Source organism: Mixophyes fleayi, chromosome 4 (assembly GCF_038048845.1).
Source record: "Mixophyes fleayi isolate aMixFle1 chromosome 4, aMixFle1.hap1, whole genome shotgun sequence".
NCBI classification, from domain to species: Eukaryota; Metazoa; Chordata; class Amphibia; order Anura; family Limnodynastidae; genus Mixophyes; species Mixophyes fleayi.
Window position 1 is genome coordinate 237,731,201 of NC_134405.1, and position 13,385 is coordinate 237,744,585.

Here is a 13,385-nt window from a genome sequence, read left to right on the forward strand (position 1 = left end):
CCCCTATTTTTTCAATACATTATTAAGAAGATTTGACCCTCTTTCAACTATAAAAGAAACACAAATATGTACTAACTTCTATGTGTCATATGAATGTGTGGTCAATAACTGTTTTTCTTCTGTAATTTTCTTTCATATGAGATATACTTCGAACTAACATATGGAATGGTCGAATCCTATCAAAGAAAATCCAATAGGATGAAAGAATTGTTATCACACATAGTAACATGTCTGTTTCTCTGATCATCTCAAAATGTATTAGAATTAATTGGAATAGTAGTATTCTTTTTGTCACCAGATTTAGAATGTTACAATTATTTTACAGAGTGTTTTTCCTGACTTTAGTAACTGCGCATGCCCGACCGGAAGTGGGGCAATGCACCGCTCTCGTTACGGAGACATGCCAGGAGAGAATGGCAGGATGCACTATTGTAGTGAATTAGGGTTGTGGAGTGACCTTTGGTTGCATGCAAAGTATCATGGGTGTTGTATTAGTATCCGAGGAAGATTTGAATTACACACGCCAACCGGAAGTGGGGCATCTACCTATATCCGGTATAGCGATGTGACGGAGGACTCACATCACGGAAGGAAGTGAATCTCCAAGCCTCTCTTTCACATAGAGACAAAATATAAATACTGCCTACAATCATATGGAGGAACATTAGCCTTGAAAAAGACTCAGAGAGAGTTGAAACGCGTTGGCGATAGCGGGACCTGACCTGAATGGGGAACAGATCTGGAGCATTGTTGTGATCCATGCCTGTGTTCTATCTTCATCTGGCATGAGTCCCTGACTTATCCATTTTGGGATTGTTTTTAATTTGTTTTAAAAGTAAACTTGTTTTTAAAGTTTCTATGAGAAGTAAAACAGTGTTGCACTAGATTCTTCCTGTCTTCATTTTTTTATTCATATGCATCATGGAGAGTATGACAACATCTAAATGAAGGAGAGGGAGAAGAAACAAAGTGCACATTTTGTCTGAAGGCTGGTTTAAAGTGGAAACACTGTAAGCATATGTCCATTGGGGTCAAGGTGCCACAGGAAACCCACAGACCTGCATTTTATTTGGGTGTCTATAATTGAGTATTCACGTGGTGTTTGGAGTAAACCAGTTGTGACTAGAAAGTGGACGTTTAAACATGTTACACTATGTTATACCTTTCTAAGTTTTAGCCATGAGAATGAGCTGACTTAATACCGATGTATCGAAGAAGGGACGTTCCACTTTCTTTTGGGCCATAATTTGATGCCTAATGTACGTATATTGTTGATTTGCATCACTATTTACATACATGTTTAAAGTAAGAATGTTTTATTTCTGTTGAGACCATAGATTGGTACCTTATGTATGTACACAGCTGATATTATAATATTTTGAGGTAGGTGACAAAGTCATGGGCAGTGAAGGAGGAAGGAGGGTTGTATGTGTGGCAGAGATGTGAGTTGAGCTGGTTTTACTAGGGCTGTGTTAAGTGTTGCATTGTAGAAAGAGATTGGCTTATCAGGATAAGTCAGGGTAGTGATAGGAGAGAGGTGTGGAACAAGTGAGGATGAGAACAGGACATTGATTGTCGCTTTGTGTGCACAGATTTGGGTCCAGGTTGTTATGGGAGACATTTTTAGGCACAAGGAAAGAAGGATGTGATCGAAGAATGGGAAGGTCGAGTTGGAGAAGCCTGAGAGAGCCAGGTCATAAAACTGGTGGTAGTTCCAACTTGTATAGTCTGGGGAGTTATGAGGGTGTTTGGAGATGAGCATTTATAAAGTGCATGTAGGCAAAAAAAAAGAGTAGTGAAGAAAAGTAATGAAGAGAGGGACAGAGTTGGTATGTTGGATAAAGGAGAGGTGGAGGAAAGTAGGAATTGAGTGGATTAGACGCTGGAGGCACTCCATCACACACTTAGCTTGCTTAGGGTAAGGAACTAGGGCATTTTATCATCTGGAAATACTACCATGCTCTAAGCTGTTACTAGTCTCTTTTCTACAATTTGTCTAATACAGCAGAAGTGGTGATTTGCATGCTGCTGTCCATTTAAGACCATTTTGTTTGGTGTATTCATCACTTTCTTACAGAAGCTTTTTTAGCTTCATATGGGACTGTGACTGAAATGTAGTTGGTTTGATTTAGGCTGACAATTCTTGTAGCCAAAATTCTACAAATTGTACAAATTATTCATCAAAGTAAAAGACAAAAATATTCTCAGTAGCTGTGCTGCAAACGAGCATAACAAATGTTCTCTCCACTTATCTGTCCATAGTGGTGGAGTGCTGTTTGTAGTGTGTTAGTATGTTGGTGTACAGAGGTTGTGGTCTGTAGCTGGTGAATCTGGAGATGTGATGTTGGTTGGTAGTTGCTGTTTGTAATAAAGGTATCTATGAGGGTGGAATACTCTTTATAATGTTCCAAACATGTTTCGCCACTCAGCTGGGCTTCCTCAGTTGGGTGCTCTCTATGAAGAGCACTATGCATTATCTATGCATTTGAGACAACTTAGACACTACAGAGGGTATTCTTCAATTCAAGGGCATAACTAATATAGCTGAAGCAGTTATGGGGCCCACATTCCCTGCCAAAGCCCAATGTGTATGTGTGATTTTTTGTCATCATTTGGCAGTGCATGATGGGCATTTACAAAATTGGGCTTTGGGGCTCACATATGTCTATGTACACCCTGCTCCAATTCCAGACTTGAGATACTTACACATTTGAATTAGTATTTCTACCAGATGTGTCCAGTATCTAGAGGTTTTTGCTTATCTATTATTTTATTGATAAAATAGATGCCAACATAACAATATCTCTGTTAATGAGGAGAAGCAGAATGACTAACTAATATGTCCCAGTCCAGATCTTGTTTAGCTTCCTGATAAGAAATTAAGTTGCTTGACATTTTAAAGTGGTCCACCACAAAAAAAATCTAAAAATGAACAATGTGCTGCCCATACAGTACATTAAAATTATAATAGTCACCTGAGGCTCCACCTGCCATTCTTTTAAACTCCGGTGCCTCTCAGCACTCCTGCTGATTGTGTTCTTCCTGCACCTTTTTGCACAGAAGCAAGCACAGTGATTTGTAGTTCAAACTACAACTTGTTAGCACCATCTCTCCATACACAGCTGTCTCCAAATTATAATTCAAACTGCACCTTGGTGTTTTAACATCTGTCAAGTGAGGACAAGAGACAATATAGGTGACAGGAGTGCTGAAATACACCCATTACTTGAATCTAGTTTGGGTGCAGCCAGAGGTGACTACTCACAAGCAGCACATAGTTAATTTTAAGAGTTTTTGTGGAGAGCCCTAAGTACTTGAACTCTGCATTAAGAGGTGATTTTTATATTCATTTTTTATATCACTCCTTTAATGTTTATATTTTATTTTTCATTTATTTCCTTGTTTTGCCATGTGGAGTTTTATGTTGAAGTGACATATTATATTTTGCCCTTTGAAAATATATTTTTTGTTTCTTAATTAATACATGATTGCAATACATTTTGTATGGTAATAAATAAAAAAATATAGAGAAATTAAAGCAAAACCAATATAAATACATATTTATGATTTGAGTTTAAATTTTTATTAAACCTAACAAATACATAGAATATCTTTCTGGCAATAACTGTTTATTTTTTACTGTACCTAAATACCATATATTTTTTCAGAACAAAGAAATTATTTTAATAGCACATTGGAATAAATATATTTTTATTTTATGTGCAATATAAAGAGAAACATAGGCAAATGAGAAATAAAAACATCTATTCAAGTTTCCCCCAAAGGTAACTTTCATACAGTTTATGCAACCCCACTAATCTGCCCAGATTTTCTCAAGTAAAGTGCAAGCAAAGCAATCCAAATATATGTTCTTTTATGGACAATATGATACAGTTAGTGCGATACAAAGTAGGATTTCAGGTTTCTTTTTATTTTATAATTTATTTACATTTTATTTGCATTTTGTTAATAGAAATTGTTTTGACATTGGTATGTTACACAAGAGCGGTCTATGACAAAAATGGTGACATACCTTTGGAAAGCATGATATATATATACCTGCTTGTCATAAGATGTCCTCAATATGCAAATATTGCAAATGTATTTTTAAATCTTATCTTTATGTTTTCTCTACCCACACGTTTATTATCCACTTTTTTTTCTATACTTGTTTTCCATTTGTCAAAATACAATCTTGGCAGGTGTAAAAGAATTAGTTGATATGACACATCTACAGACTTTTCTCTTCTCATGATTGAATTATAATGGAGCCATACCTAGTTTCCTCAGTACAGTCCTAGCTTTGTAAGTATAAATCTTTTATTTAAAATGCTCATTGGACACTGGATTATCAGGATTAGTGGAAAGTGATGATGATTGTAATTATTATTATTATTATATATAATATTATTATTTTATTAAATTGCATACATATATTAAATCTGCAATAGAGATGAGTGAAATATTGTGCAAATTGTTCTTTCGCAGGGGTGCAAAATTGCAGCAACAAAATCTTCAAGTGCTCTTTTGCTTCGCCATTCTGCGCTATAGTTGTAATTTTACATTTCACAGAATTTATAGTCTATAAATGTGTAGTGTAGTTTAGGTAGGACTGGGAGCACTTGACGCAAATTTGGCATAGCATGCAAAAGTTTGTGGCCAAATGCATAATAAGGCAAATGTTGTGGAGCCGTTTTAAAATTTCCTCTCACATCTAACCTGTAAGTATTTAAGCTAAGACGCTGTTACTATATTTTTCATCAAAATAAGAAGTAAAGGATTTTTGCTTTTGTAAAATCATTTTTATTGAGAGCAGCTTATGTAACATACAGAATGATGTCATAACAGTAAGTGGAAAACATTGAAAAAATCAAATTCTATATTAAAAGTACAGCACACAAAGCAGGCAGTATAAAGTAAATGTTAGATTGAAGTTCGAAAATACTAACTCAACTTTGATAACTGTACATCATAACCTGTTCAAGCAAACCCCAGCAATCTCCAGGTAATAAATGTCACTTAAAGTCAGCTACTGCAAGATATCCTCTATCTATCATGAATGTTAGGCACATATGGGCTTACAGAAATGGGAGTAAAACATATAGAAAGAGGGGGGAATGGATGAGTATTGGTAGGAATAGCTCTGGATCCGAGGCCACAGCAATCTTATCTTGGGGTCCTGCATAGTTAAAACTATACACATATGATAATCAAACAATTTAAGATGAAGAGGAAGGATTTTTTAAGGACTGAAAAAGCATCATACCACAAAAACATTGGATATAGAGATTTTCTAATGTTTTGTTTGCCAGATATCACAAGGGCCCATTCAGGCTTGGAACCAACCAGATGAACTTAGGATGATTTCAATAGTTAGACTGAGGCTTTTGGGATTGACATAGTGAATTACTTGCAAGATAAAGTTTAACATATGAAAATTAGAACAACACATTCTGAAACTCAAATGTTTCACTGGATTAGAGCGTCTCATTAAAACCCCCGTGTGTGCAAAGGTTGAACATTTTTATTATTATTATTATACCTCATTCCAGCTAAATGTGCTGCTGTTTCTTGGTCTTTTGCTACTCTTGCTGCTCTACAGTTAGTTAGTGCATCCTGCTTCTCAGCTAACAAGTTGCACTGATTTCCTGGCCTGTGATTTGCCCTAAAATCAATATCACATTATTGTTCAGCTTCATGCTGTGAATCCTGCTTTGTATGTAACTCTTATAGATGCTGCCCCAGCCAGGCCCTGTTATTTTGTCTGTGTAATTCCTAGTATCAGATCCAATGTCCATGTGACCTTGTTTCCAGAATTACCTGTAGTGTACAGTCATCTCCTGAATTCTTATTGGGCTGCAATCTCTGGAGGCGCATACAGTATATAGCATTGATCCTGCATTCCTTACCTCTTCCGGGATTTCCTGGAATGCGCCTCAGAATAGAATTATCTGAATTTCTGAATTTACTGTCTTGTGCTGCAATCCCCAGAGGTGCAACCACTCAAACAGCTGCTTTAATGTAACATATTTCATACGTCTCTTTGCAACATATTTGTAATCACTAGATGTTTCTGTAATTTACCTGATATTTTGATTATTTATGGTAACCTACACAGCTTCAGCCGATGGCATTCTTACCTTAAAGAGTTCAAACTGGTATAAACAGAAACTAGTTAAATCAAAACAAAGCAAAGCATATGCTCAGTTCTTTCCACTTCCCAATAGTTTCCCTTACTAGTGTCCACTAGGGGCTGCCCAAGAACTTTCCCATGTAGAGTAATATATTGCTATAAGATAACCAGTGTAACTGTTTACCATATACATTTAAATAGGTTTGAAAAATCTATGTCATCACTTAAAACTAAAAGAAAAAAAAGTTAAATACCAGAACTAAATAATAAGCAGCAGAATAGGACAACTTAGCAAGATGTTATAATCTATTGTTAAAAATAAAACTTTTTACTTCGTGAATTAAGTAAGAAAGTAATCTTCAGATAAGCAGCACCTTTCTTTTATATATTTATATATATATATATATATATATATATATATATATATAATTTCATTTAAACACAAATGCTCTGATATGAAATAAGACATACTGCAAGCGCTGCTTTATGGCTATATACTATTTATTTAGGTATGTAATTTGGGTCATTTATGTCACTTCACCATTATTCATTATGTAAAAATTAGTTGCAACATGACATTTTACTTTCTAAACATATCAGCGATGAAGGTAGTTTTATTTCAGTGATAAATTTAAATGACAGCACAGCAATTAGACAGAGGTACCCAACTATTGGTCTTGCTGCTAAATGCAGCTCATCAAGGTATTTCTGTAGTACAACCTATATTCTTTCATTTACATTTGCATCCATAATGGGCTCATGTTTTCATGATATAGATGTCATCAATGTATGAAAATACTGGGCCTCAACGGAATACAACAGTAGACCATAGAAATATTGTGCTAGGACTATAGGGGCATGAGGTGACAGGTATACAATGCAGTAAAAGCTAAACTAAACAACCGACAACCAAAGTCAGGCAATATTACACATAAATATACAATCAAAATTTCAAAATTAGGTAACAGGCTAATGTAAAAAAAAAAGATCTGGATGTTAAAGTCATATAGCCACAGCGGATTGCTAAGTCATTTGCAGATTGCATGAATGATTTTACATGTGCAAGCAGTATGCCAGCAACAAGTAAAGCCAGAATTGGAAAAGGAAATACAGGAGAACAATAATGGCAAAGTGGACTAATGAAGATCAAACTATAAATAGGGTGACAAGCCGGCAGGTTAAATGTAATGACTGGCTAGGTCAGCAGTAATAAGTCAAAATGACACAACAGTTAATTCTAACAGAGCAGATTTCTTAGATATGACATAACAGGAGAGGAATATTAGTAATAAATATCTATAAGTGACACCATGAGAACCATGGGATAACATACTATGCAGGTGTGCTTTGTAGCACACACAACTATCTATTATGGGAACACACAAGAAGCAAATATTTTTTAGCCTCTAGCATTGCTAACGTTAATAATGGCTGTTATGCACCTTTTAAAAGGCTAAACTGTAAATTTCCGCCCTGTAATCCTTGCAGCATGTTAGTGGAAGCACCTGCTATTGAAAGACCTCATAACCCGCTTGAAATTACCTAGTTCTTGGGATTCCAGAATCAAGAGTGAATGCCAGTTTCCAATCTGATCCAGTCTCCAGTTATTGCCATTTTCCCTGTTTGTGAATCTATGTTTGAGTCCATAACCCTGGTTTGATTTTGTTTATGCGTGATTGTTTCCTATAGCCCTCTTCTTACATTTTGCAATGGAGCACACGCGCTCTCTTCAGGACTTTTTGCAACCTTATCAGCTTATTAAAATGAAGATATCTGTAGGATCCAATGTCTCAGCTCGTTAGGCTGCAACAACTACATTACTACATCCACATACTTACAGCTAATTATGCTAATTTTGCCTACTCTTCCAATGATCTTAATAACTAAACCGTTTTTGACAACACTTATTAATGTTTTTACCATGTGGATGTGAATAGGGATGCCATTTGTTGAAAGTTCAGTGTTGTATTATAAATATCAATTGCATTAAAAATGTTGGTTTGTAATATTTCAGTTACTACTTATATTAGCTTAGAAAAGTATTTGCTGTTTGTTTATTCAAAGCAGTGTACATTGCTGGTATATCTGAGTGCTCTGATCAGAATGAAACCCGTAGCCCAGGCACTGAGAGGCAGTAATACAGTATACTAGCCAGTGTGCCAATGCCAATATAAAATACACCATATTTAAATCAGAGGTTGAATAATGTATTTTTGCCACATGAACTTACAAAACACCACTCCTTAATATCACATTTTAAACTAAAGCACTCGTAAGTGCATGCACTCAGAAATAAATATTCTTTTTGCCCCTCTGCTATTTAACTTGTCTCTTTTGGCATTTCTAGGGAATGGAAATGTCATATTTTGCATAATATTTTATTATGTATTGCAAATGTTCAGCATTCACTGTGAACTACATTTACATGTGTTTATTATGTCTGACCTCATAACCATTACAACAGCTCTATTCTTGGTTCTATTATTTTTGGACTACACCAATAATAACATAACTGTATGTTGTAAATGGACCATACCAACTCATATGTAAACCAAACAATAATCTTAATATACCTGGACTGGCCGGTGATCTCAGAATGTTATGTAAACTATATAGTTTCCAAATTTTGAATCTTCTGTATAGTTATAACTAAACATTATTTTAATCTCACTGTTATGTTTGCTGTCATACAGTTGAACAATTTCAGTGTTTTTCCTCATATATATTTATTTCAAAATTGTGTGCAGTTCCTTGAAATTTTCACATAATATAGATTGTGCCTGGGCTGTTATTTACAAGGCATAATCCAACGTTATATGGTCATGAAGATCAGAACACTAGAGCAGACAGGCTAATTGGGAGAATTGTAATGAGAACTGCTATATATAATTAACTCAGTTGTTCTAGAGGATCTAATCCATAGAGTATCAGAGTTAACATTATTCATTGTACACCATGCTGCGTTTACACGATAGCAAACACTACTTCAAATATCTTTATTACCTTTTTAGTCTAAGTGATTTCAGTAAGACCCTTCAAGGCTTAAATATCTTAATCTATTTGAAATAAAATCGTCAATTCAAAGAATTTATGACCTTTTCAACAAAAGAGCATTTACTTATGAGATTGTTAATTCACAAGATCAATATTATACAACTAAGTTTAAAACATGCATAATTCCAACAATACCACAAAAATTTCCGATTCATTTATTTTTTGTGTTATCTATGATAGTAATCTGGCATTTGACCAGGGTTTTGTGGGGGCTTTCAAATTATCATTTAAAATTACATTATGTCTGTTTTAGTTAAGTAGATTGTATATGGTGCAGTAGCAGTGTCAAGTCAGTAGTCCTTTGAATTAAATGTAGTATTTAATACTAACACTATATATTAATTGGAAATTACTTCTAAGATATATATATATATATATATATATATATATATATATATATATATATAATTTATAGGCCACAACATTAAAATCACTTGACTTCAATAACTGACTGTTCACTTGCTGCCTAATATATCCCACCCCTTGACAGGTGCCTTTGTAACCAGATAATCAATGTTATTCACTTCCCTTGCCAGGGATTTTAATGTTGTGGCTGATCAGTATATATTGCCATGCAGCTGTTACCCTGTACAATATTATTATTATCGTAGATTTAATAATAATAAGGTATTAATTTAATCCCTTAATTTAATTTAATAATACTAAAGGATTAATCGAGCAGGAGTTTGTTCATATACTTTTTTGTTCAAAATATTGCCTAATGTTTTAGCTGCTGTCTATAAGGTCTATATAAGGCCTTTTGTGAGCAGTTTACAAGCCAGCTCTTGTTAGATGTAAGACTCTATACCTGGGAGGTGAATGCATTTGATTTTAAATTAATTCTAATGGTGCTTGAAGCATATATGTCAGTATAGGATAGGTCCTTCATATAATGAGGCACCCATGACTTTGGGATGTAGGCGTAAATGTTTTGATCAAAATATGAACTAATACCTCATGTTTTCAGTTTACTAGATGCCTACAGATTTTCAGTGGTAAGGACAAGTGCTGAATGTATTTTAATTTTGAATACATAGAGGACATTTATGTTGCCAAGCAATATACTGGTCCGGACTCATTAAGGAAAGTAAGGCAAAAAAAATGAGTAAGCTTTCTCCTGGACAAACCATGTTACAATGCAAGGGGTGCAAATTAGTTTTTTATTTTGTTAAATACTGTCTGATTTTTCATGAAGCACACGAATACTTGATAGCTTATTTATACACTGAAATTTAAAGTTGATCTAGGAAATCCCCTACTCCAAATATAAATCTGCCATCACATTTTATTTTTACCTCCCCCTCCAATGCAACATGGTTTTGCCAAGGTGAAAAGTTACTATTATTTTTTGCTTTACTTTCCTTAATAAATCAGGCTCATTGTGTATAATATGGGATTAACTGAGTACAGGCTTATTTCTTCTGTTTTTTCCTTCTATAGATAAGCAAAGAAGTTTTTCGCCTATAGCAAAACAGTGTAGAATTGGAATGAGATGCAGTAATAAGAGAGTAATAAAATTGATTTCAGAAATTTATCAATATTTATGCTGTTATATGTAGGAAGTACAGTTTTTACTACCTGCTTGTTATTGATTTATCAATTCACATGAACAATGTTCTAGGTCGTCTTATTTTTGCTGAGGTACTGTAACTTAACTTGACGATTTAATAAATTTACTTAAAATAGTATGGGTCTGCATCTGTCTTCAATAACCAACACACTGGTTTTCACTTCAGTTGCTCAGTCTCAAAGAATTTGGAAGTCTTGTTGGAGGAAACTAACATCCCCCTTTACTTCTTCAATGTACCCAGTTACAGCAGTATGTTATAGCCTACACCAGTTTCTGGCTACTTGTTTAAGTTAGGCTTTGATTCTCCACCTTCCATAGGTTTAGAGATTGATGGTACATTGGGGGAGGGTTCTAGTTCCATTATTCGCTAGAGGTCAAGGGTAAATGTTAGTATGTATATATGTTCTGTTGGTTACAGTGGCTTTCCTGTGCTCTAATAAAATATATGTGTAGAGAGAACAATAGAAGTCATGTGTAATCATGCAAATAATTAAAATCTAACTAATAAGGTCATTGTTACCAAAGGTTATTAACAATTTTGCAAAGAATTATAAAAACAATCTAGATAGAGGTAAAAAAAATAAGAAATTCTATAATAGTGATTTGAGATATACCGTGGTAGATGTGTGGATTTCATTTTGCCTGGTATGTAGCAGCAACGATAGTATTAATTTGTCTCCCACTTCATTTTTAGTCCATATTTAATGTTTGTTAGTACAGTCCCTCAGTGATTTTAGATACCTTTGATTCAAATGTCTGCTAACTAAATATTCTATAAACTGCTATCATCGTACCCTCAAAAGTTCCCTGTGGTTGTTATCAAATGATTTACGGTGATGCACTATTTAGCTGTTCAGTATATAAATATATATGTATATATATATATATGTCTTAATTCTATTGATCTATTAGAACATATATATATATATATATATATATATATATATATATATATATATACTGTATATATACAAAGTGTTAGTAGTATTAACTATACAAATTATCTGAAATGCTATCTACTTGGTAATATTGTTGTAAATGTTGTCTACAGCACTGGTCACAGGTATCAAATTACCCATGTCTTCATAGATCCATTACACAAATATCTGTGTACCAAATCTCATCGCCTTTTAATCATTTACCTCATGTTTAAAGTATCAGGCAGGGTAGCTAAACTCGGACAAGGGAGAAGGTCTAAATATCGATGCAATGTCCCTATGACACAATCTTCAAAATGTCTGTCCCTTGTAGCATATAGCTAAACAAATAAAGTGCATTTCTGACTTGCTTGATACATGTAATAACAGACATTCACGCAACCACGGTAGGGTCACGCTGCATTTTGCTGTGAGCCTTCTCAAGGAAAATGTTTGAAAAGCAGCAGGATCATCCTGTTTAAAATTATTTCAGCCAATCCAAAGGTTTAACGTCATAATGACATTTAGATGTGATTATAACACTTGTGTGTTGACCTTTAGTTATTTTATTTGCATAGTCTAACACCTATTTATGCAGAAACTCATGTAACCAGAACGTTTATATCCTTCCAGAGCTAAATAACAAAATCAAATTTGATCAAGTGTTCTAACTAGTATTTATTATATATTTGTGAATATATATATTTTATGATGTTTGCGGATTGTTGATTGTTCCTGTTTTAAAGTGCATCCACTGGTTCTATCTGCATATGCAGCGCCATACATCAGGTTCATCTTTCCAATTAAACCTATCATTGTTTTCTATAGTGACTGATGTTAGTAAATATATAAAACTATACTATCAAATAAAGGAGTTAATGAAACATTTCAATCCAACCTGATAGGCTCCGTCTCCATCCAGTCACACCACCAGCACACAATCCCTGGTACGGTTTTCTGTCATTCATGTATTAAACCGGTAGGGCCATTTCTAGATTACATTCATTAATAGTATCTAGAAGTATATAATTGAATTGTGTTGACACATTATAGGTTTTTGTATATAACTGTTAATATTTTTATTATAGGATTTTATTATAGGATTGCCAGGAATCGTCTCCATCTTTTCTATCTGGTAAGTGTTATTATATTATAATCAGACCAATTGTGTACTATTCTCTAATACTACTAACAAATTAACTAGATTGAAATGATAATAGCATATCCAGACTGCTCCGATCAATACCCGAATCCCCACCTTCCACCAACCGGGGTAGAAGCATACAACACAAATCCATTTTATCTTCAGCCACCAGTAACCCTTTCAATTAGATCACAGTCTCATACTTAAGCACTTTAAATTGCTGAGGTTTTTTGATCTTCTCCATGATAGTTTAACTCTGGCTCCTATAGTTTCTGCCAGATCTTTTTTGGCTTTAAATGATTGTGTAATATATTCTGTATTTCCTTCCATTCACTGCAAAATGTGCTAATGAAACGGATAGGCTGTTCTTCCTCTTTACTGTTAGAAGCTGGAAACAGGAGGGGATTTCTATTCTTAGAGATGGTAGTTTTATATGCTTTGCTGATTAACTTCCCACTATAACCTCTAACTTTTAATCTATTTCTAACTTCCTTAGCCTATACTTTGAAAGTATATTTCTTCTCATTCTAAGAATTTCTCCTTTCGGTATATTTTTTTAGGGTTGAG